Raw genomic sequence first — 24348 nt, 5'->3', positions numbered from 1 at the left:
GAATAGTGTGTGAAATCTCGTTTGGTTGGGTTCAACTCCCTCCAGATGTCTATCAGGCTGTGGGCATGAAGGGATCTTGCTATGGACAGGTTGGCTTTGGTGGGGCGTGTAAGCTGAGATCCCGGGGGTTTGGACCTGTCAAGTCCCTGATCGAAGGCAACATTTGAATCCCCTCCAAATATTACCCTGCCCTCCATTAGGGGAAGTAAGGCTTTGAGAAGTTCTTGAAAAAATTTAGGTTGACCATTGTTGGGGGCATAGTAGGAAATTATGGAGTAGAGGTTGCCTTCGATCAAACCCTTGTCCAAAATGAACCTGCCCTCGGGGTCTCTAAGAGTGGAGGAGTGTTCAAATTTGCAAGTCTTAGCAAAGAGGATGGCTACCCCTCGAGTTTTGTTCTCAGCGTTTGCTAAGTAGAAGTTTGGGTAGTGTGGGTGGAGAAATTTGGGGCTGTACCGAACCGGGAAGTTTGTTGTAGTAAAATTATATCGAGTTTAAGGGAGCGGTAGTGTTCAAAGGCTAGTCTCCTTTTTCTGGGGGAGTTCAGCCCCTGAGCGTTGTGAGTGGCAATTCGAAGGACCCCATTTGGGCTTTTTGGGTCGGTCATAGAACCCCGAGTGTGGCATGCTGTGGGAACAGGCATCTCTTACCTATGGGGATCCGCTTCCATTGAGGTCTGGCAGGAGGAGGGAAGGCGATCCGGTCCAGGATTGGTGTTGTGGTCCAAGTACGGCCCGTCGGCTGGCTCCAAAGGTAAAAGAAGAGGGAGAAAAAGGTAAAGAGAGAGATAAACACAGACAAAAAGGACATCTTCAAAAAAGATCTACAGTGTCTGGGGGAGGGTGCCCCCCAGAGACCAAAGAACTAAAGGCGTCGGCGACCTCTACTAAGGGCGGACTTCCCGTCACGCAGACACAGAAACCTGCCTCTGCGGGAAGGGTGGAGGCGCAAGGGGATCACCTCTACCCCTTGCTTACAAGTAAAATTGTAAAAGGAAAAAAGTATGCCCAGAACACCAGTAGAAAAATAAAATAGTTTAAAGGCTAACCGTATTCAGCTAACAGTCAGCCTAAACTTGCAGTAACTAATATTTGTTCAACAAAAAAACTATTCCGTGACCTAAACAATCCCAGGGGCGGAAACTGCCTGGTGGCCTAGTAACAGATAATGGGAGTCATGGGGGCGCCCGCTAAAGAGAGTACAAGATAGACAGAACCATAGTCTCCTCCAAGGCATCCATGTGAAAAGCAAAGAATCTTCTGACTAGGCTGTCAAAGGGAGATCCCGGAGGTCTTGATGAGTTAGTCTCTCTCTCCCTCGTCTGATGGCAGGGTGAGGATGGTTCTGAGCGTACGGGGCCATCGTAGTACACCTGACAGTGGTGAAAAGGTGGAGTGCTAGGGGCTTCAGGGGGGGTGAGGGGGAAGTGTATCAAAATGGAAAAATGAAAAAACAGGAAACGGCCAAGAAAGGTCCTGCTTGGGGACAGGTTAGAGTAGGAGCTCAGGACCCCGACCATCACGGAGAAACCCGTCCCAGGTTCATGACCTAAATGAAGGGAATGATGAGTGGAGAACCTGAGGGTCTCGTTAGGGGGGTCTTCCATCTCTTGATTTCTTGTTCTTTCCTGAGATCCATAGGGGAGAGACCGGGCTCGTCGGTTGTGGACACTTGGCTGAAGCTGCTTCATTGGCCGATACTTCCATGGGTGCTTCCTAGGATAGAAGCTTAAGATGGAGGAGCAGTTTTTCACCTTCCTGCAGACTGAAAAAGGCATAGGTATGGCCCTTGTAGTTGAAATTAACTTCAAAAGGGAAGGCCCACCGGTATTTGATCTCCTGGTTGGAGATAACTGTGAGAAGCGGCTTCAGGGCTCACCTCTTCTGGATAGTAGCTGGGGACAGGTCATCGAAGAAAGGCTGGAAAGAAAATCTATGTCCACCATCCTTTCTCTCTTGACTTGAGCAGACATCCTAATGATTTCTCCTCTAATAAAAGTCTTGGGTTTCTGCTGCTATTCCCCCCTACTTTGTTGAGTAAAAAATATTCCTTTTAATGCTTTGTCTAACATGGTTACACGGACAGGGTCAGAAAGAATTGACTCGTTCAGCCTCCAGTGTCTCTGGTCCGGCATTGAGCTTTGGGTCCTTATGGACATGATCACTAAGGAGTGATCTGACAGGACCGTGTCCCTAATATGGGATTTTACAACTAGATGGATAGAGCAGTTCGGGACCAATAGGTGTTCAATGCGGGCGTAAGAGTTTTGTGGGTGCGAGAAGTGCGTATAATCCTGCTTGGATGGATTAAGTTCTCTCCATACATCAGTCAGACCCTGTGCGTGTAAAATTTTCACTATTTTCAGGCTCTCCCTGGTAGGCCTCGTTAATTGAGTTGAAGGAGGCTTAGTTCTGTCTAGACCCTGATCAAATGCTGTGTTAGAGTACCCTCCAAAAATGGCCGTTCCCTCTAACATAGGAGCCAGTGTTTTAAATAGTTGTTTAAAGAAGGAAGTTTGGCCTTTGTTGGGAGTGTAGTAAGATATCGGGGAATAAATGTGTCCTTCTATTATCCCCTTCTTGAGAATGAATCTGCCCTCTGTGTCCTTTTTTGTCTGCTATCCAAGTAAACTTGCAAGATTTTGCAAGTAGAATACCAACCCCTTTGGTCTTATTGGGTGCAATGGCCAAATAAAAGTTAGGAAAATGTGGGTGGAGGAAGCTGGGACTGTACCTAGTCTGGAAATGAGTCTAATTTAGAGGATTTATAGGTGTTAAATAGTTTTATGCTTTTGAGAGGAGAATTTAGTCCCTGGTCATTATGTGTAGCAACCCTTAAAGTGGTTGTAAACTCTCCCCCACAACTTTGTCCCATGTAAATCAGCATAAAAACCCTAATGAACACTGCTTGCAGATATCTCCTTACTTCCTTAGTATTGTTGTAATCCTTTTTGTTCTTTAGAATGATGTCACTGAGCATGCCCAGATCTCCCTTGATTTACGGCTCACTCTATGTGCTTATCTATATGTTATCAGGGCGTCCTACGGCACACAGCACTGAACTCCCAGGAGACTGCAGAATCATTCAGAGCTTCCTTCTACACCCCATGTGATCATGTGACATGACATGCAGTGTAATCTTGGCCATTACTGCAGTCTTATCAGCTGAAGCTGATAAGACTGACAAAGGGAAACATTAGACATCGGCACAAGTAAATATTATGAAATAAAACAAGTCCGCTATGAACAGGGAAGCAGGGTTGCCATAGAAACGTTGGATTGAGAAGGAGGCTTGGTTAACAGTACAGGAAGTGCTCAACGTAAGGGTGGAAATACATTCCACTGTGGACTCAGAAAACAATATTTAAGATGACCCCGGAAACAAGTTTTTTAAAGTTTCTTTAACCACTTGCTTACTGGGCACTTAAACCCCCCTCCTGCCCAGACCAATTTTCAGCTTTCAGCGCTAATGCACTTTGAATGACAATTGCGCGGGCATACAACACTGTACCCAAATGAAATTTTTATAATTTTTTTCCCACAAATAGAGATTTCTTTTGGTGGTATTTAATTACAGCTGGGAGTTTTATTTTTTGCTAAACACACAAAAAAAGATGCAAAATAAAAAAAATAAAAAAATCATGTTTAATAGTTTGTTATAAAATTTTGCAAACAGGTAATTTTAAAGTGCGCTGATGAGGCGGCACTGATAGGCTGCACTGGTGGGCACTGATAGGCGTAGTTAAGGCGGCACTAATAGGCACAGATAAGGTGGCACCGATAGGCACAGATAAGGCAGTACTGATGGGCACAGATAAGGCGGCACTGATGGGCAAAGATGGGCACAGATAAGATGGCACAGATGGGTGGCACAGATGGGTGGCACTAAGGGGCACTGATCGGTACCACTGATAGATGGGACTGATGGACACTGATAGGTGGCACTAAGGGGCACTGATGGGCGGCACTGATGGGCACGGATATGTGGCACTGGGGTGCAGCACCGTTGTTGAGGCAGATTGTGGGCACTGATGTGTGGCACTGTGGGCAATGATGTGTGGCACTATGGGCACTGCTGGGTGGCACTGACGGGGGGCACTTATTTATATCTGGGGTGGCACTGGCAGGGGGCAGGTGGGCACTGGTAAGCTGGCCGTGATAGGGACTGATGTCCCGATCACGGCCGCCGGTGATCGGCTCTTTTTTTTTCTCCTTGCGCTGTCACCGCGAGGAGGAAAAATAGCCGATTATCGGCTCCGTTGTATCACATGATCAGCTGTCATTGGTTGACAGCTGATCACGTGGTAAGGGGTCGGGATCGACCCCTTGCTCGGACCCGTGATCAGGCGAGTCTCACAGACTCGCCGATCACAGAGCGCGCCGCGCGAGCCCCTCAGGGGGCGCGCAGGCTGCTCGTGCACGGGACGACGTCAATAGACGTAGTCCCGGCAAATGACGGCTACAGCACGGATCTCTAGTTATTAAACAGTAAGTAATATGCGATTTGGGCTGGATTACAGTGGCTATAGTCTGATAATTACTTATTATAATGGACTAAATGAAGAGAAGCATCAGAGTGGAAGAGTTTACTTCCTCTTTAAGGTCTTCTGTGTGTGATCAGCCATGGATCCAGAGGAGAGGCAAGCTGCCAAATCTACCATCACTCACCTTTGAAGCCTTATGAGAATTTGTTCCTGTGATTAGAGTGCCGATGCACATTCCCCTGGAGCCCTTGGGTTGACCATTCAGACAGGAGGGATTGTCTGCAAGAAATAAGGTAGTTAGATGGTGCTATGGACAGGATAGCAAGGTAAGGAAAGGAAGGAGAAGAGAAAGAGAGGGAGGGAGTTTTCTTCACCGAGGGACAAACGGGCCCTGTGGGCGAGGAAAGCTCCTCGGGTACATCCCACGTGTATTCGTGCAATGGTGTTTACCAGGCAATAACTCCAGGTAGTACACCTGGGAGACCCTATCTCTCCAAGACCAGCTGGGGGAGAAGGAGGTGTTTCATCTTTGAGCATTTGAGATGTGGACCGAAACAGAATGTTCAACTAGGCAGTCCTTGGCCTGGAGCAAAAAAAAAAAAAGGGGGGAGGCACCATTTCTTACAGGGCACGTACCGTCAACAGACGGATGACAGACATCTGTCAAAACTATTTCTTCTATATCACATGAACCACTAGGCTAGTGATAGCAGCAGAAAAAAAAACTAATGCCGCGTACACACGGGCGGACTGTATGGCCTACTTAGTCCGCCGAAACACATTTCAGCGGACAGTCCGCTCGTGTGTGGGCTTCAGCTGACTTTTTCAGCGTGCAGTCCGGCGTACTAAGTATTTCGGATTTTTCAAAATACTGTCCGTCGTACTCGCATTTCGGCGGACAATTCGCCTGTGTGTATGCCAGTCCGCCGTACTTTTGAAATGAGCGGACTTTTCCCGCCCGGAGAAAAGTCTGCTCATTTCAAACAGGTATCCAGGTAGGCGGGGCCCGCGAAGGAGACATCGCTGGCCTCGCCGCCTGGTATGGACTTAAAGGGGAACCCCAACGCCGAAAAAAATCGGCGTGGGGGTCCCCCCCAAGTCCACAACAGACCCTTGTCCGAGCACGCTACCCGGCCGGCCAGGAAAGGGGGGCGAGCGAGCGCCCCCCCTCCTGAGCCGTACCAGGCGCGTGCCCTCAACATGGGGGGGTGCCTTGGGGAAGGGGGGGCCGCGCGGCCCCCCCACTCCAAAGCACCTTGTCCCCATGTTGATGAGGACAAGGGCCTCTTCCCGACAACCCTGGCCGTTGGTTGTCGGGGTCTGCGGGCGGGGGCTTATCGGAATCCGGGAGCCCCCTTTAATAAGGGGGCCCCCGGATACCGGCCCCCCACCCTATGTGAATGAGTATGAGGTACAATGTACCCCTACCCATTCACCTGTAAAATAAAAGTACAAAAAAAAACACAACACACGAGATAAAATACTTTATTGCACAGCTCCGCCGGCCTCTTCTCCCGACTTCGGGGGTCTTGTCCCCCTCTTCGGTTCTTCTGCCGGTCCACCGTGCCTTCTTATAGCTCTTTTACAGGCGGTGGCCCGGTCTTCTGTCGCCGCCGCCGCCTTCCGTTCTTCTTCTTCTTCTTCTTCTTCTTCTCCAGGAGATGTTGCCTCTCCGGCCGGAATGCCAGGGACGCACTGCGCAGCCACTTATATAGGGATAATAGGAATAAAAGTGACACAATTTTTTTTTTAAACTGTGAAAAAAATGTTTTTTAAAGCACCTAGTCCCGACGATCTTGCGTGCATAAGCGAACACATATGTGAGTGCTGCGCCTGGCCGCCCGCATATGAAAATGTCAAACCACACATGTGAGGCATCGCCGTGATCGTTAGACTGAGCTCAATAATTCTAGCTCTAGACCTCCTCTATAACTTAAAAGATGCAACCTGTAGAATTTTTTAAACGTTGCCTATGGAGATTTTTGAGGGTAAAAGTTTGACGCCATTCCATGAGCGGGCGCAATTTAGAAGCGTGACATGTTGGGTATCAATTTACTCGGCGTAACATTATCTTTCATAATATATCTAAAAATTGTGGTAACTTTACTGTTATCTTATTTTTTTATTTAAAAAAAAATGATTTTTTTTCCAAATAAAGTGCGCTTGTAAGACCATTGTGCAAATACAGTATGAAAATAAGTATTGCAATGACCGCAATTTTATTCTCTAGGGTGTTAGAAAAAAAAACAATATATAATGTTTGGGGGTTTCTAAGTAATTTTATAGCAAAAAAAACAGTTTTAAAGATGTAAACACCTAAATTTTAAAACGAGGCTGGTCCATAAAGAGGGATTCCGCCCAAAAAAAAAATTATTAAAAGCCAGCAGCTATAAATACTACAGCTGCTGACTTTTAATAAATGGACACTCACCTGTCCCGGGTTCCAGCGATGCCGGCAGCCGAGGCCGATCGACCGCTCGGGCCTCGGCTGCTGCCGCCGCCATTCGAGGTGAGGGAATCAGGAAGTAAAGCGAATCGGCTTCACTTCCCGGTTCCCTACTGCGCATTCACGCGAGCTGCGCCGCGCAATAGGAAATCTCCGCGTTGTCACTGGGACCCGTGTGTGTCCCAGCAGACAGCGCGGCAGGGCAGGAAATGGCGTAGACTCCCGTGGGAGTCTATGCCCGGAAGTGGGTGAAAATACCTGTCTTTGACAGGTATCTCCACCCCCCTCCCCCCTGAAAGGTGTCAATTGTGACACCGGAGGGGGGGGGGGTTCCGATCAGCGGAGGTTCCACTTTAGGGTGGAATCCCGCTTTAAGTGGTTCAGAAGGCATTTGCTGTATATAACGTTTAAGAATCAGATCACAGGAGCGGATCCTTATAGGCCCTAGCAAAAGCCATCCTCAGGGGGGCCAAAGCAAATGTCCTATCCCTTTCAGCGATACATTTGAAAGGAGAGCAAAATCAGGTAGCAGATTTCCTCAGCAGGAGAACACTGAGAGAAGGCAACTGGGTTCTCAAGCAGGAGGTTTTCGAAATGATCACCCAAAGGTGGGGGATTCCTTCGATAGACCTCTTTGCCTTGAGGGAAAACGCAAAGGTAGTCATCTTCTTTTCCATAAACGGGGGGGCGGGGCGTTGGGGGTGGACGCACTAGCACAGAGTTGGGGATTCTCCAGGTGCTATGCTTTCCCCCTTCCCGTTCTGATTCCTGCAGTGTTAAGGAAGTTTCAGGCAGAGAACACTACCCTTATTCTAATTGCGCCACACTGGCCCAGGAGGCCGTGGTTCTCCATTCTGAATGGCCTGTCTGTGGAACCCCCCTGGATTCTCCCAGTCCAGGAGGATCTCCTTTCTCAGGGTCCAATCTGCTGTCCTCAGGTGGAGCGGTGGAACCTTGCAGCTTGGCTACTGAGGAGGAATTGCTGAAGGGCAAAGGGTTCTCAGATCGTTTAGTAGCCACTCTCCTAAGTTGCAGGAAAAAGGAAACTCAGACCATTTACTTGAAGGTATGGAGGCGGTTCAATAGCTGGTGCTCAGAGAACTCCTTCAATGTGAGCAGCTCGGTAGCCATACTAGAGTTCCTGCAGGCAGGGGCAGATAAAGGTTTAGCCCTTGGAACATTGAAGGGTCAGGTATCCACTTTAAGCGTATTTCTGGAAAGGCATCTAGTATCAGACCCTTGGATAGTGAGGTTCTTTAGAGCCTTAAGTAGGTAGAGACCCGTTACAAATTTCCCCTTCCCATCTTGCATTAGTTTTACAGGTTCTCACAGGAGAACATTTTGAGCCATTGGAATCTTGCTCGTTAAGATTGATCACTCTCAAAACTGTGTTTTTGGTGGTGATCACTACGGCAAGGAGAGTGAGTGAACTCAAAGCCCTTTCTGTTAGGGCACCTTTTTTTCTGTTTTTTCCAGACCGTTTGATTTTTAAGATGGATCCGGCCTTTTTACCTAAGGTAGCCTCTAGTTTTCATAGAGTCCAGGAGATTGTACTGCCTACTTTCTGTTCAAATCCGGTGAGAGAACAGGAACACATTTTTCATAGATTGGATGTTAGATGTGTCCTTCATTATTTAGATTACACAAGTCAATTCAGGAAGTCTGATTAAATTTTTGCGTTATTTTCAGGGGCTAGGAAGGGTTCCAGAGCCTCTAAACATACAATAGCCAGATGGTTAAGGTCAGCCATTGGGCAGGCTTACGTGACAAGGGGGTTAGAACCCCCAGTTGGGATCAAAGCACACTCAGCCAGGGCAGTGGCAACTTCTCAGGTAGAGTAGGTTGATGCTTCTCCTGAACAGATCTGTAGAGCTGCAACGTGGTCCAGTTTTTCTACATTCATGAAGCACTATAGATTGGATCTTCTGTCAGCCAAAGACCAAGCCTTTGGTCATAAAGTGCTGCAAGTAGTGGTTCCACCCTAAGGTAAGGTGCTCGCTTATCCTATTTACGGTGACTGTCCTGAAAGACGGACTTGGGAAAAACTGAGTTACTTACCGGTAACATCCTTTTCCGGGAGTCTTTCAGGACAGCACCGGTTCCCACCCAGGTTTTTGGATATCTTTGGGAACTCATCACATGAGACCATCAGGTAAGATTAAAAGTTTGTTTGACGTGTTCTTGTGTCTCCCCAGTTGGCCAGAGGTACTCTGGAAGAACTGAGGGGACGGAGGGAGGATGAGACTTAAATTGTGAAATTGAAGGCGGTGTTTCCTAAGAGGGGAGGAGCCAGGGTCTCTCTAGGGTGGCTGTCCTGAAAGACTCCTGGAAAAGGATGTTACCGGTAAGTAACTCCGTTTTTTTTTTTTTTTTATAATTGGTTTACCCACACCTTTATGTAGATAAATGTGGGTTATCTTAACCCCTTGCACCAAAAGGTTTAGAATATACCATATTTATCAGGGTATAACACGCACCGGCGTATAACACGCACCCCAAGTTTAGGAGGGCATTTTAAGGAAAAAAGTTTTAGGAGGGAAGTTTAAGGAAAAAAAATAAATAAATTTAAATGCCCGTCAATGCAGCCTTATCAGTGTGCATCTGCAGCCTTGTCCATCATTGCAGAATGATCAGTGTCATTTGCAGCTTGCCCAGCATCATTTGCAGCTTGCCCAGCGCTGTTTGCAGCCTTGCAGAGTGTCATTTGCAGCTTGCCAGTGTCATTTCCAGTTTGCCCAGCACCGTTTGCAGCCTTGCCCATGTTTAAATATCCCGCCGCCGAGACAGACCGAGCGAGCGCCGCCGAAAAAGACGAGCCGTCTGCTCGGCTCTGCTCATAGGCCCGCCTCCCTGCTGTTTCTGGAGCGAGCGCTGCCGAAAAAGACCGAGCCGACTCTACTGTGTAAGGCGGGACTACGAGCGGAGCCGAGCAGTCGGCTCGGTCTTTTTCAGCGGCACTCTGTCTTTTTCGGCGGTGCTCGGTCTTTTAGACTCACAGACAGTGGGGATCGGCGTATAACATGCACCCACGACTTTCCCCCAATTTTAAGGGGGAAAAAGTGCGTGTTATACGCCGATAAATACGGTTATATATATATATATATATATATATATATATATATATATATACAGTGTGTGTGTGTGTGTGTGTATATATATATATATATATATCTATATATATATATATATATATATATATACATACAAAACCGGAAATAGAAAGCAAACAAAGCTTCAAATTATTATACCTAAAAAATCACTTCAACGTATTATACATGTGTATATATGTGCAACACTGACCCTCACAAGTGAAACACAATTATGTGTTATCAATGTATCAAAGAAAAAAAAAAAAGAGACCACTGTGTAATAAAATAAAACATAAAAAGTCATATATAAAAGATGAGCAAGAACTCAAAGCAAAATATCTGCCAAAAAATATAAATGTATGATGTACAAAAATAAAAAACAAATAAAAAATGATTTGCACAATGTCAACACTAAATAGTGTCCATATAAATATGATTGAAAAATATATATCTTATTAATAGTGTAAATTGTCCATATAATTAATCGACCACCAGTGATGAATCTTCATGTGAATGACTGAATTGAAACACACAATTATTTTCTCTCCAAAAGTGCAATGTGCTCTTTACCATCACCAAATATATAAATTGGCTCCTTACCAACTTGAAACGACCCCCCGTTACAGAGGGTCACAACAGATGAAATAAAATTGAATGGGCATTCAGGTTGTTGTACCACTTGGTCAATCACAGATCTTCCACAAGATGGGGTTACAGCTGTCTCTACCTTCACTCCATATATCACTCCTGGCTCAGCACCGTGTCATATAGAGAAAACATAGGCTCCAGATAGTGTAAAGCCAACGACTTTTAATTCAAGAATAAAAATAAATGCACTTACATAAAAAGTTTAACAACAGGCTCGATAAGAAGTGTGCGCCGGCCGGACACACGCCAAAAAACCAACCCGTCCTTCCTGGTGTATAACAAGCGAACACGACTGGGGTGACGTCAACATGTCGCTCCGCCCTACGCATTTCGTAATAACTTACGTCGTCCAGGGGCACGGGCTCCGTGCGACGTCACCCCATTTATACCCATTCCCATACCCAAGCCTCGTTCCGGGTCGGCAGCCATTTTAGATGTAAATGCCACATCTGAACAATTCCGTCTAAGACGTAAGAATTGCCCCAGAGGGACAGCTTTCAGCCAGGGTTGAAAATGGCAGCTGTCAATGGGGATGCAGGAGTTCCTATCAGTGGACTTGAAATATGTAGATGTTATAAACTCCTCTCCCACCTTCCTTATATTGAGGTCAAGAAAATTGACCTCTTCTTGACTGGCCTCGAAGCTCAATTTAATTTCCCTGTCGTTCTCATTCAGGGTGGTCATGAATAAACGCAAGTCTGACTCTGTTCCATCCCAAAGGAGGAGGACGTCATCGATGTATCTAGCCCACAGGACTATCTCAGGTTTACTAAGGGCATCGATGACGTCCTCCTCCCACTTTGCCATGAACAGGTTGGCCAGACTGGGGGCATATTTAGCCCCCATAGCTACCACCTGTCCGGGCGATAAAACTGCTGATCGAACCAAAAATAATTATGTCCAGCAGCATATTCTTTGCCGACAATGCAAAGTGATTTTAAAAGACTTTTTTTCCTTGCGAAATTACACTTTGTGCAGGGACAGTTCTAAGAACGGGAAACATGCGCCCCATTCACAGTCATACTATAGACACCTCCCAGGTACGAAATTTAAAGGAATATTACACTTTTATTGTTTCACTTTAATCATTATTAAAATCACTGCTCCTAAAAAAACATCAGTTTTTAAAACTTTTTTTTGCATTGATCAATGTCCCCTGGGGCAGGACCCAGGTCCCCAAACACTTTTTAGGACAGTAACTTGCATATTAGCCTTTAAAATTAACACTTTAGATTGTCAACGTTCGAGCCCCATAGACTTCAATAGGGTTCTAAAGTTCACACGAAGTTTAGGTCTGTTCGCAGATTCTGGTGCGAACCGAACAGGGGGGTGTTCGGCTCATCCTTACTCCCCAACCACGCACCACCTTGTTGTGCCATATGTCATTGTGCTGATCAATCTATGTATCCTTTATTTTATCATATATAGTTCTTTATTTATTTTTTTTATTTTTTTTTTGTCCAGACCTATAGAACCAATTTCTCTCTATATACATATTCTTTGCCACATATGACTCCCCCTCCCCCTCTTTAAACATATTTCCTCTTCCTCGTTTCTTCCACCTATTAGAATATTATTTACTGTCCTCCGTAAATACCAGTTGCTTTTCCCCATAATCTACATCCACTTTTTAACACATGCTTCCATATATATTCATTAAATATCAGTTGCTTTTCCCCATATTCCACCTCCACTTTTTGACACACACGCTCCCATATATATTTAATATAATCTCCCTTCCTGTGTGTGTGAGACGTTTCTATTCTCACACAGGTATGCTCCTCCGCAGTCCCACACCATCCTAGTGCGCATGACTAGTCCCCATGGCTACCGTCATCTCCTCCTCCGCAGTCCCATACCATGCTATTGCGCATGACTGGTCCCCATGGCTACCGTCACCTCCGTACATGGCTCGCCCATCTTACTCCACCCTCCTCTCTATTTATTTTCTACCATAAGCAATATGGCCACTTAAACAGTCTGAGGAAGGAGCATGTATGCTCCGAAGCGCCGCTCATTCAAGCCCGTTCCCGGAAGCCACACCATCAGTATACAGCAGAGCAGGGGTATTATATTAATCCTAAAGTGCCATGGTATACACTACACTGCTGGCTACTGGCTAGAGGACGGATGCTGATACCTTTGTACTGCAGCTCCCATGGTCTGTGCTTCACAGGGATGTAGGGATGAACCTTTTAATACTGATGTGCCTGTACATCACTTTTGCATGTGAGTGTTTTTAATCCACATAATAAATTCCTTTTAATCTAATTGATGCACTTAGAGGGCACCGTCTCTTTCTTTTTCTTGTTTTTTTAGAGCTTCTTTTTGCTTTAAAGACTGGCAGCCCACTAGTATACAGCTCTGAGAGACTATTCTATGGACTAAAAATATAGTTACCTGTTTAATACTGATGTCCATTATCTTTTTTTTTTTTTTTTTTTCCATAAAGAATTTATTGAAGTTTTAAATAGTACAATAACAGGCGATACAAAATGTACCAATAAAAAGGAAAAGACATAGTGCAAATTGAGATCACAGATAACATCATGAACTGCGAGGTGGTTACGAACCCATCTTGTTATATAATGCAATTTACACCTTAAACAGTATCAACTATAAGCGAAAGGATCGAGCAGATTGGCCCGATAGGTCCCATTGCGGGTGGTCGGGAATTGTATTGTACACAAACCAAAGTTGAAGCTGCCGGGGTTTGTCATTAGTTGTGGGTGTTGTCATATCCCTAAGGGATTGTGACGATGAATGAAGGCACGGGGGGAATGGTAAAACTGTCGGGCGATAGTACGGTATGTGGGGCAGAACAAGTGGGTAAGCGGCTGACTGGAACCAGTCAGTCGGGCCGAGAGCGAAGTCATCTGTGTCTGGGCTAACTTCCCCTCGGGGGGAGGTCAGTGGGATACTAGGAGATGAAGGGAAAGTGAATGGGACAGGTATGGGTGGGATAGGGGATAAGGAAGGGGTAAGGGAGGGGAGGGGTGTCGTCTCTCCGGGCTCCTCCACCAAATATGCACCGTTGAAAAGGTGCGTACGGCCGTCAGCTCGAGTTCCTTCGAAAGGAGGAAAAATGCAAAAATGCAAGAAAATAAAAATAAGACTTGCACTACCTGGGCCAGTACCAGGTCGTATAGCAAAACACACGGGGGTTAACTAGAAGTGTACTCAATTGTGGGAGCTATTCGAGGAGAAAAGGCAGCCATAGTCTCGGAACTGTGTCCACTTATCCCAGGTCCGTGCATACTTCTGTGGGGAGTCTCGGGCAATGTGAATGAGCTCCTCCATTTCTGCTATTTTTGCTACCTTGTTTAGCCATTCAGTAACGGAGGGGATATTGGGGGAGCCCCAATGGATAGGGATGCAGAGCTTGACGGCGTTAAGGAGATGTAGGGTCAATGATTTCAGGTAGAGGCGTGTGGGGACAGAGGTATGGTGGAGAAGCATGCGAGCTGGTGTATATTCTATCGTGCTACTGGTGATGGTGCTAGATATTCTATGAACCCGTGTCCAGAAGGTTTGGATTTTGGGGCAAGTCCACCATATGTGTAAGAGCGATCCCCCATCATTTAAGCATCTCCAACATTTGTTAGGGACATCAAGTTTAAATTTATGTAACAGTTCAGGCGGCCTATACCATCTAGATAGAAGTTTGAAGTTGTTTTCCTGTGTGTGGACGTTCAGCGAGCCTTTGTGTGTGATTATTAAAATCCTTTCCCAGTCGTCCTCAGAGAGGTCTATTTGTAAATCTCTCTCCCAAGCCTGACAAGCTTTCCAGTCCTTCGGGGAGGCGGACTGAAAGAATAGGGAATAGATTATAGAAATTAAATGTCGTTGAGGAGTGTTTTGGGAACAGAGATTTTCAAATAATGTTAGCCGTCTGGACAACTTGCCATCTGCGTTTTCCGCTCTAAGGAAGTGGCGAATTTGGAAGTATGTCCACAGAGGGCAGGGGGGGCAGTCATCCTTGGTAGGGAGAGCGCTACATTCCAAAAGTCCCTCATTGCTGTAGAAGTGGTGGGCTTGGACTTCCTGGTGTACCCAGTAATCTTTGAGAAAATTGTTAGACATTCCCGGGGGGAAGGCTGGGTTGAATCGGATGGGTGTGAAAGGACCCGGAGTGGAGGAGATCTTGAATTTACAGCAAGCCTCTTTGAAATTATTCAGAGTAGCACTTACAAGGGGGTGATCTTTAAGCGTTTTGGGAACATTGGCGGAGAGGATCCACGGGGTGTTTTTGATGGGTATGGCAGAGAGCGAGTCATCTATGTGGATCCAGTCCTTATCCCCTTTGCGGGTGGACCAGTCCACTATTCTAACCATATGGCAGGACAGGTAATAATTTTTGAGGTCTGGGAGGCCGATTCCACCTGCGCTCTTGGGGAGTGTGAGCTGATTGTAGCTAATCCTAGGGCATCTGCGTTTCCACAGAAATTGGGTAGATACGCGTTTAACAAGTCGAAAGAAGGAGGGCGGTAGTTGGATGGGAATAGTTTGTAGAAGATAGAGAACTCGTGGGAGAACATTCATTTTGAGAATTGCTGCACGACCAAACCACGAGAAGTGGGATTTGTCCCATTTCCGTAAGTCTTCGGCAATGGTCCGAGAGAGGGGGAGAAAATTTCTAGTGAATAGATCGCTAAGGCGTGTGGGAAGTTGGATTCCTAGGTACGTTATAGCTTCCCGTTGCCAGGAGAACGGGAATGAGCTTTGGCATTGGGAGACTAACACTTCAGGCAAGGTGACATTCAGGGCACTGGATTTGGAGAAGTTTATTTTGAGATTGGAGATACGGCCAAAGGTTTCAAAATCTTTGAGTAGGTTTGGGATCGTTACTAACGGGTCACTGAGAAAAAGCAGAATGTCGTCTGCGTATGCAGCTAATTTATGGGTACGCCCAGCCACTGGAATTCCTCTAATATTTTCGTTTGCTTGAATACGTCTGAGCAGGGGTTCTAGCGTCAGAATAAATAAAATGGGGGATAGCGGGCAGCCCTGTCTCGTTCCGTTGCGGATGGGGAAGGCATTTGACAGGCGGCCATTAACCCGTATACTAGCAGTCGGGACCGAATAAAGGGACATGATGAGATTAAGCATTTTTTCGGGTAACCCCAGGTGACGAAGTACCGCCTCCAGGTAGTCCCAGGCGAGCCTGTCAAATGCCTTCTCTGCATCCAGGGACAGGAAGAAGCCCTTCTGTTTTCGGGATGTAAGCCAGTGGTGCAAATTAATGGCCTTGGTAGTATTGTCCCTGGCTTCTCTACCAGGGACAAAGCCCACTTGGTAGTTACCTATAAGGGAAGGGAGGAATGGGAGTAAGCGATTAGCCAAGATCTTTGCAAAGAGTTTTATGTCCGAATTGAGAAGCGAGATGGGCCTATAACTGGCAACTGAGGAGGCATCTTTACCTTGCTTGGGGATGACCGTTATATGTGCTTCTAAAAGCCTGTGGAATGGAGTAGGCATATTATTTAGAGAGTTAAAGGCGCTAAGGAAGGGGGTTACTAAGGCGTCTGTGAAGGTTTTGTAGTATGGGGCGGAGAAGCCATCAGGGCCTGGACTCTTACCCGGCTTCAATTGTTTGATTACCTGTCTTAATTCCAATTCTGAGATGGATTTGTCAAGTTCAGAGGCCTGGTCTCTGGATAATTTATCGGGGCTAAACTGATCAAGAAACTGGGAGATAAGGGTCTCCCTTTGTCGCTTTGTAGAGCTAGAAGCAGTATGGCAAGGTAAATTATACAGGTCTTTGTAGTAGCGTTCGAACTGGGCAGCTATGTCCTCTGATGAAGTATGTGCTTTACCCGACGAGTCGGTTATAGTGTGTACATTTGTGGAGGCATTTCTAGTGCGTAAGGCACGGGCTAGAAGTCTACCGCACTTATTACTTTGTTCGTAGAACAGCTTCTGACTCAAGACTAGTTTACGCCGGGCTTTATAGTTCAATGTCTCTAAAAGAAGTTTTCTCATTTCAGTCAGATCTTGAAGGGTATCCTGAGCTAACGATTGTTTGTGGGACCGTTCGAGTCTTTGGATTTTCTGTATCAACTCCGAAGTTTTAGCTTGGTTTGCTCTTTTCCTGATTGCAGAAAGTTCAAGAAACTTTCCCCGTATTGTGCACTTGTGGGCTTCCCAGGTCGTTATTAGGGAGATCGAGGGGTCTACATTTTCTCAGAAAAAATGGGTCAAGCTAGAATTAATGAGGTTAATGTCAGCCTCCGAGGAGCGTAGAGAGGCGTCTAGACGCCAAATCTTTGTGGCCTGTCTCTGGTGTGGGAGGGTAAGTAGTATTGAAATAGGGTGATGGTCAGCTATAACAAGGGGTTCAATCGTGGCGGCTCTAAGAAGGGGAAGGTCTCCCTGGGAAACAAATAGGTAATCTAAGCGGGAATACCTATTGTGTGGAGGCGAGAAGAAGGTGTAGTCTTTGGCATTGGGGTGCAGGGTGCGCCAGGAGTCGTGCAGAGTGAGGTTTTGTAAGAGGGTTCTAATTTCCCGCATGGTTTCGATAGGGGAGGGATGAAGTACCTGACGAGGAATCTAGAAGGGGTTGTAGCGTTATATTAAAGTCCCCACCAAGGATGATCAGCCCCTTCCCAAAGCTTGTTAGTAGGTCTGTAATTGAGCGAAAAAAGCTTAGTTGAGCTGTGTTGGGGCTATAGATATTTGCCAAGGTGACAGGGAGGTTATGAAGACGCCCTTTTAGGAATACATATCTCCCTTCCGGGTCAATTAGGGAGTCCTCCAATTGCCAAGGTATATGTTTCGCTATAAGGATAGAGACACCCTTAGTTTTTGCCAAAGGGTTGGTAGAGTGATAGACCGTGGGATATTTGCGACTTACAAGGTTGGGTATATGTTTAGTGCAAAAGTGGGTTTCTTGAAGAAAGATAATATCTGCCTTTTGCTGTGACATCAGGCTCAAGATTTGGCTGCGCTTTTCAGGCACATTAAGGCCTTTCGCGTTTTGGGACACTATTTTCAAAGTGGCAGGACGATCACCTGTGGTGGAAGTGTGCATGGTGTAAAAAGGGAGGGTGGGTAACGTAGCGCGAATCAATCAGAATTGGGTCTCTAACCTCAGTGATATCGTCACAGTGAGGGAACAAGGTAAACAGCTGACAAGAGAGCGGGGGTATAGGTTTACGAGCCTCTATGTGGTGTGGAGGAGACCGGAGAGAACAGAGTTAAGGGAAAGGGAAATATGCAGGGGGTGGGAGAGGCCTATAGGGGGGGGGGATCAAGGAATGTGGGGAGGCAGAAGAGGAGGGGGTGGGGAGGAGAGGGAACAGTAAATACCGGAGGGCTGGGTAGCCGGCTACCTTACCCTAACTTGAGTCGGGAGTTCCGGGTGTGGTCAACGGTCGGGGATACCTTCCATTGAGTGGGGGAGTAGAGGGTGGTCCGGGTCAAGTCCTGATCGGGGTCAGTCCAACGGGAGTCCTCAGATATATCCAGGGAGGCACGAGGGAGCCTGCTAAAATAAATAAGGCAATGGGAACAAAAAGAATTAAGCACCGGAGGAACACAGCACATGAGATTAACATGAGGCTAAGGAAAGAAGGTAAAGGGGAAGAGCAACCCGAGCGCAAAAACAGAAATAGGTCAGGGTGATTAACCAACATTAGGCCTAACAGGTGAGATAACAGTATAATGGAATACAACATACCTTTGTCAGGGGGTGTCCCCAAAGTATTAATCTTGCCTAGTTTTGTCATTAAGACAATCAGAACCTGAAGCCCACCCTTCAAATAAGACCATACATAATTTTTCTACTTTGAGAAGGAAAAACAAAACAAAAACCAAACAAGTTAAACAAATGCAAACATAGCAAACTAAGCTGTCTGAAGAAGAAGTAGAAAAAAGAGGGGTAGGCTTCTTCGGCAGATACAGCAGCTTGAGCCGCTCCCTGCGTTTTACCAGCAAAAACAAAGGCCTAGATTGGCGGTAGCCAGGAGGAGTCGGCCGATCAAAACTCAAGAGGCCGAATAATGTACAAACATAGAAGGCATATAGATATATAAAAAAAAAAATAAAAAAAAAAAGGGGGGGGGGGAGGGTATGGGGATAGAACAGATCAGGATTGAAAAGTAAAGAAGCGACTTCACTCTGCCGATATATATAGGGCAGCAATATAAGAGTACAGTCACATTTAACTGAACATGAGAGATTTAGAGTCCAGAAGATCGCTAGGGTGTGCAAAATTGTACGTTTCTAACCCGTCTACCATCACAGGCAAATGGCTACTTCTGTGAGGGCCAAAGTTCAGAAGGTCGCGGTGGGGAAGGGGACAAAAAATGGGTGAGGGGACCAGGAGAGGCATAAAAATAAATAGATGATAATAAAGAAAAAATAGGGGGGGGGGGGAGCAGGAGCCGAACAGGTAAGAGCTCTTGTAAGGGCTAATGAGCAAAGTGAAAGTCAAAGGAGATTAATGAATTAAGGACAGTCTGGTCTGGCTCGCCTGTGAGCGGGGGAGGCAGTGGGACTAGCATACGATCTGTCCTCCCGGTTCCTTTGCGGTGGTGGCCTTGGTGAAGAGGATCTGCGTCTCCTGATGTGAAATTCCTCCCAGGAATGGTGTCCATTGAGGAAGCTCTCTGAAGCTGGGTAGGACGGAAAGCCTTATACCAGTCTGGAAGATCAACAAGGGGAATCTGAAGCGTGTCGCAGAACCTCGCCAGTTCCTCAGGGACCCTCAGGATTGCGGTGCGACCTGCCACTGTAGCAGTTAAGCCAAACGGGAACCTCCATTTATATTGGATACCTTTACGGCGAAGGATGTCCAGCAGGGGGCGCAGGTCCAGAGGGTTACAGGTGATAAGTCCTGAAAAATGTTAATCTCAAAACCCTGGTATAGGAGGTGGCGTCTGTCCCTGGCTTTTTTCAGAATGTCCTCCTTGACTCTGTAATTCACCAGGCAACATACAACATCTCTAGGGGGATCAGTGTCCCTGCCTCTAGGTCTCAAGGCCCTGTGCAGTCTCTCATACTCAAGAGGTGACTCTGGAGGTCTGCCTAGCAAATCATTAAATATTTGTATGGTGACCTGAGCCAATTGTGCCTGTTCAACAGATTCGGGGATGCCTCTTACCCTGATGTTGTGACTGCGTCCTCTGTTGTCCAGGTCCTCCATGTAACGATTGACATCCCTCAACTGTGTGTTGTATGATAGGGAGGATTGCTGGAGCTGCAATATGGCGGTGTCATGGCGGGCTGTTGTTTCCTCTACTTCCGCCACTCGGGCATGCATGGCATGGATGTCTCTTCTGAGATCCGTGATTACCGCTGTCAGCGAGTTTTTGATGTCCGCAGTCACATCCCTAAGGTCAGCCATGGTGAGGGTGTTCCTGCCCGGTGGACTTTCCGCCGTGTGTGAGCGCGCGGTGGGCGGCGGGCTCCTGCTGGGAGAAGGCTCCTCTGCATAGGCCTGAAGTGAGGCCTCGGCCTCGCGTCAAAGGGGCCGAAAAAGTTCCGGGATACCGCGACCGAACGGAGCGTCGGATCCTCTCGGGGATCTAGAGCGGGACTGGGAGCCTTGTCCCCTTGATTTCCCCATAGTGAGCGAAAGATAGGCTTCGAGATAAAGGGCCTGAGGACTCCCGTGGACGGAGCTGTTTTAGAACGCGGCCATCTCGTCCCGGCACCAAGCCACGCCCCTGATGTCCATTATCTAGCTCATTCAATTTCTTTTTTTTTTGGGCTAAACCCAAGAGTGTGCCATATTATCCCCCTATCTGTGTTGCTAAATTTGTGTTACTCCTCTGGCAAGGAGGAGAGTGAAGAGGTGCACAAGACCTTAACCCCTTTCTGAAAACAAGTTTTTTACTGCATTGTGGTGACCAAGAAAGAACCTCAGCATGATGCCAATCAAAAGAGGGTTTGTGCATCTGTAACCAAGGATAGCCAATTGCCACCGGGTTATGAGGTGAGGAAATAACTTTATAATGTGATTATCTCATGGTGAAGAGTCCCTGTCACGTACCTGGTTGGAGAGCCCAAACGTGCAGGGAGCGGCGCCTCGTAAGCCTCCGGCTCGAGAGCCCCTGGAGGTGGAGACAGGGATTCAGGAGTCCGGAGGACACAAGTGCCAGGCCGGATAGCAGATGGCAGGCACAGCCGGAACAGGTGGCTGACTGGAACGGTAGGTGCAACTAGCGCTGGAAGCCGGACAGGAACTGCAGGAACAGCTGGCACAGGTAGTCAAGCAGGAACCACAGGGGTAGTTGGTGCTGGCACTCGGGAGGACAGGCAGGCGTGGTCAGAGGTGAGCCGGGTCGGCAACTATCGGACAGCAGAGGTACAGAGCAGAAGGCAGAAGCGTGGTCAATCAGGCAAAGGGTCGGAGGCAGGCAGCAAACAGACAAGGTCAAGGAACAGGCCAGGGTACAGTATCAGGAACACACAGGAACTGGTAGCAGAAGTCACAGGAACGCTGTAGACAGGACAGCACCGTGGAGCAGAAGCTGATCCCTTAAATAGCCTGTTGGGCGCCAGGAACGGTCGCACGGTACGTTTGCGTACCCCCGCGGGTGACCGTGCTCCCGTTCGTGACCCCGCATACCCGCGTACGCCCGATCGGATTATCGCGCACCCGCGTGCGCTCGCTCGTATCAACGCGCACCCGCGTGCGCCTGTTAGGGACTACATGCACTCGCGTGCGTTCGTGTGCGCCAACCCGCGTCCGAGGGCACCGATGATCCTCTTGTACAGGAAACCTGCGGGTAAGTCTCCTATGTACGATCGGGATGGTGGAACGATCGTGACAGTCCCTATGGCCATGGTCAACAGAGCAGTCTCATGAGTCACATGGGCAGGCCATAAAGGTTTCCCATCAATAGCCTCAATGGCAAGTGGAGTGGCATGAAGCTTCAGCAAAATCAAGTGCTTAGACACAAAGGCACTATATATGAACAGGCCTGCAGCCCCAGAGCCGGTTAGAGCCTGTGTATCAATGGACAACTCAGACCAAGAAAGGGTAACCAGAACCAGAGGCTTATCCTTCAGGATAACTGGGGACGCAACAATGCCACCCAATGTCTGTCCCCTACAGGACCTCAGGTTCAGGTGTTTTCCTGTATGGGTAGGACAAGGCTTCAATAAGTGACCTGCCTGGCCACAATAAAGGCACAATCTATCCCTCCTCCTAAAGGCCCTCTCCTCTGCAGAGAGACGTGCGATGCCCACCTGCATGGGCTCTATTTCACTGGTGGACTCGGTACCTAGAGGCATGGGAGGTGAGGAAGGCAAGGGTGGGAATGCAAAGCTCGGAGCCAAATATACAGGAGGTTTCTGCAAGTGTTACTTATAGGAAGGTCTCAGAGTCTGGAGTCAATGAGAATGGCAAATGTGATTTAACTTCTCCAGATCCATAGGTATATCATGGACTGCTATCTCATTTTTAATATTATCTGAGAGACCATGAAAAAAGCAGCCACAAAGACCTCATTTTTTCCGAGCAACCTCTGCTGCCAGAGTATAGAATTCAATGGCATAATCGGCAACAGTTCTCAAACTCTGATGGTCTGGACATGAGACTCTTAGCAGCAGAAGTGGAGCAAGGGGGCAGTCAAATACACTTTTAAAGGAAACCACCAACTCTGGGTAACTCAGGACAATGGGTTTTTGCATCTCCCATAGAGGGTTTGCCCAGGCCAAGGCTCTATCATAAAACAGAAATAATGAACAAGGCAGTTTAAATAGCTGGAAGAGGCTGGCTGAGGCCGGGTTCACACCGCTGCGATGCGGGAACGCCGCGAATCCGCTGCGTTTTCCCGCATCGCATTACTCCCGCCGGCAGTTCACACTGCCCTATGCGGACGGCTGGGAGTGTCAATGATATGTTAATGACACCCCCAGATCCGTCCGCATATCGCAGTGCGATCTGCCGACTCGCACAGGAATCGGATCGCATGGTGTGAACCCCCATGCGATCCGATTCTGTTGCGGACCAAAAAAAGGGTCCCATGCGAGTTTGCTGCGGGAGCGATGCGAATTCAGCCATACTATCTGTATGGCTGTACTCGCATCGCTACGGAGATCGGATGTGATTTGCGGTGCGAATCACATCCGGATCTGCCCCCGCAGCAGTGTGAACCCAGCCTTAAGGTGGGACTGACAAGCAGATAATGATAACCAGGTGAGCCACTGAGGGATCAATGATTGCTGACAATTATCCGGCAGCTGATCAGCCTGAGCATAGAGAAGGGAGCTGCAAAGAGCCCAGCCCTGACACCCCCATACCGAAAAAAAAGTGCATAGATTGGCTGAGTTGAAATAGTGAGTCAAAATGAAAACCCCAAGATATTACCACCATAAAACAATTAACAGGATAGGGAGGAATGTTTCTTGTGCAATATAGTCGTGAGAATGGTAAAAGTGAGGCAATCTTCTATCTAGGAAACAATGTAGCGTATAACTCACACGTGCAGATGTCATTTTGCAATTTTGCTTTATACCTTTTTATATATCTGTATTCAAATGTATTGTGTTAAACTGCATCCATGTTTCTCCCTTTATATACCATCCTACTTATCCATATAGCTTTCTTTTCTACCATCCTATTCATCCATGTACCAGTGTATAGAGTTCAGTATCATGTAGGACAGTGTACAGAGGATAGTAGTATGTAGAACAGTGCACAGATGTCAGTAGTATGTAGAGCAGTGTACATAGGTCAGTAGTATGTAGGGCAGTTTGCAGAGGTCAGTAGTAGGGATAAGTTCAACTCGAACATTGGGTGTTAGGGTGTTCACCTGTTCACCAAATAACAAACAGTTTGGGGTGTTCGTGGCAATTTTGAATGCCACGGAACACCCTTTAGAAGTCTATGGGAGAAATCAAAAGTGCTATTTTTTAAGGCTTATATGCATGGTATTGTCATAAAAAGTGTTTGAGGACCTGAGTCCTGCCCCAGGGGACACGTATCAATGTAAAAAAAGTTTTAAAAACAGACATTTTTTTCAGGAGCAGTGATTTTAATAATGCTCAAAGTGAAACAATAAAATTTGAAATATTCCTTTAAATTTCATACCTGGGGGGTGTCTATAGTATGCCTGTAAAGTGGAGTATGTTTCCCATGTTTAGAACAGTCTGAGAGCAAAATTACATTTCTAAAGGGAAAAAAAGTAATTCTGTTTTTGCAGAGGGTATATTTCCTGTTTATTGCAGCAATCTTTAAAGGTCCTTTTTAAAATGAACTGTGTAATATTTCTGAGTAATGTGTATCAGCCCAGAAGGTTATTTTAACCACTTCAGGCCCGGAAGATTTTCCTGCTTAAGGATCGGCTATTTTTTGCAATACGGCACTGTCGCTTTAACTGACAATTGCACGGTCATGCAACGATGTACCCAAACAAAACCGACTCCTTTTTTTCTCACACATAGAGCTTTCTTTTGGTGGTATTTGATCACCTCTGCAAAAAAACAAAAAAAGAGTGACAATTTTGAAAAAAAAAATACTTTTTGCTATAATAAATATCCCCAAAAAATGTTTTTTTTGTTTTTGTTTTTTTTTTAATATTCATCAGTTTAGGCCAATAATGTATTCAAAATATTTCTGGTAAAAAAAAATAAAAAAAAAAAATCACAATAAGCATATTTTGATTGGTTTGCACAAAAGTTATAGCATCTACAAAATAGTATATCGATTTATGGAATTTTTTGGTATT

Source organism: Lithobates pipiens, unplaced genomic scaffold, assembly GCF_037356315.1.
Source record: "Lithobates pipiens isolate NorthernLeopardFrog02 unplaced genomic scaffold, aLitPip1_a1.2 Scaffold_25, whole genome shotgun sequence".
NCBI classification, from domain to species: domain Eukaryota; kingdom Metazoa; phylum Chordata; class Amphibia; order Anura; family Ranidae; genus Lithobates; species Lithobates pipiens.
Note: the sequence above shows the minus strand (reverse complement) of the source record.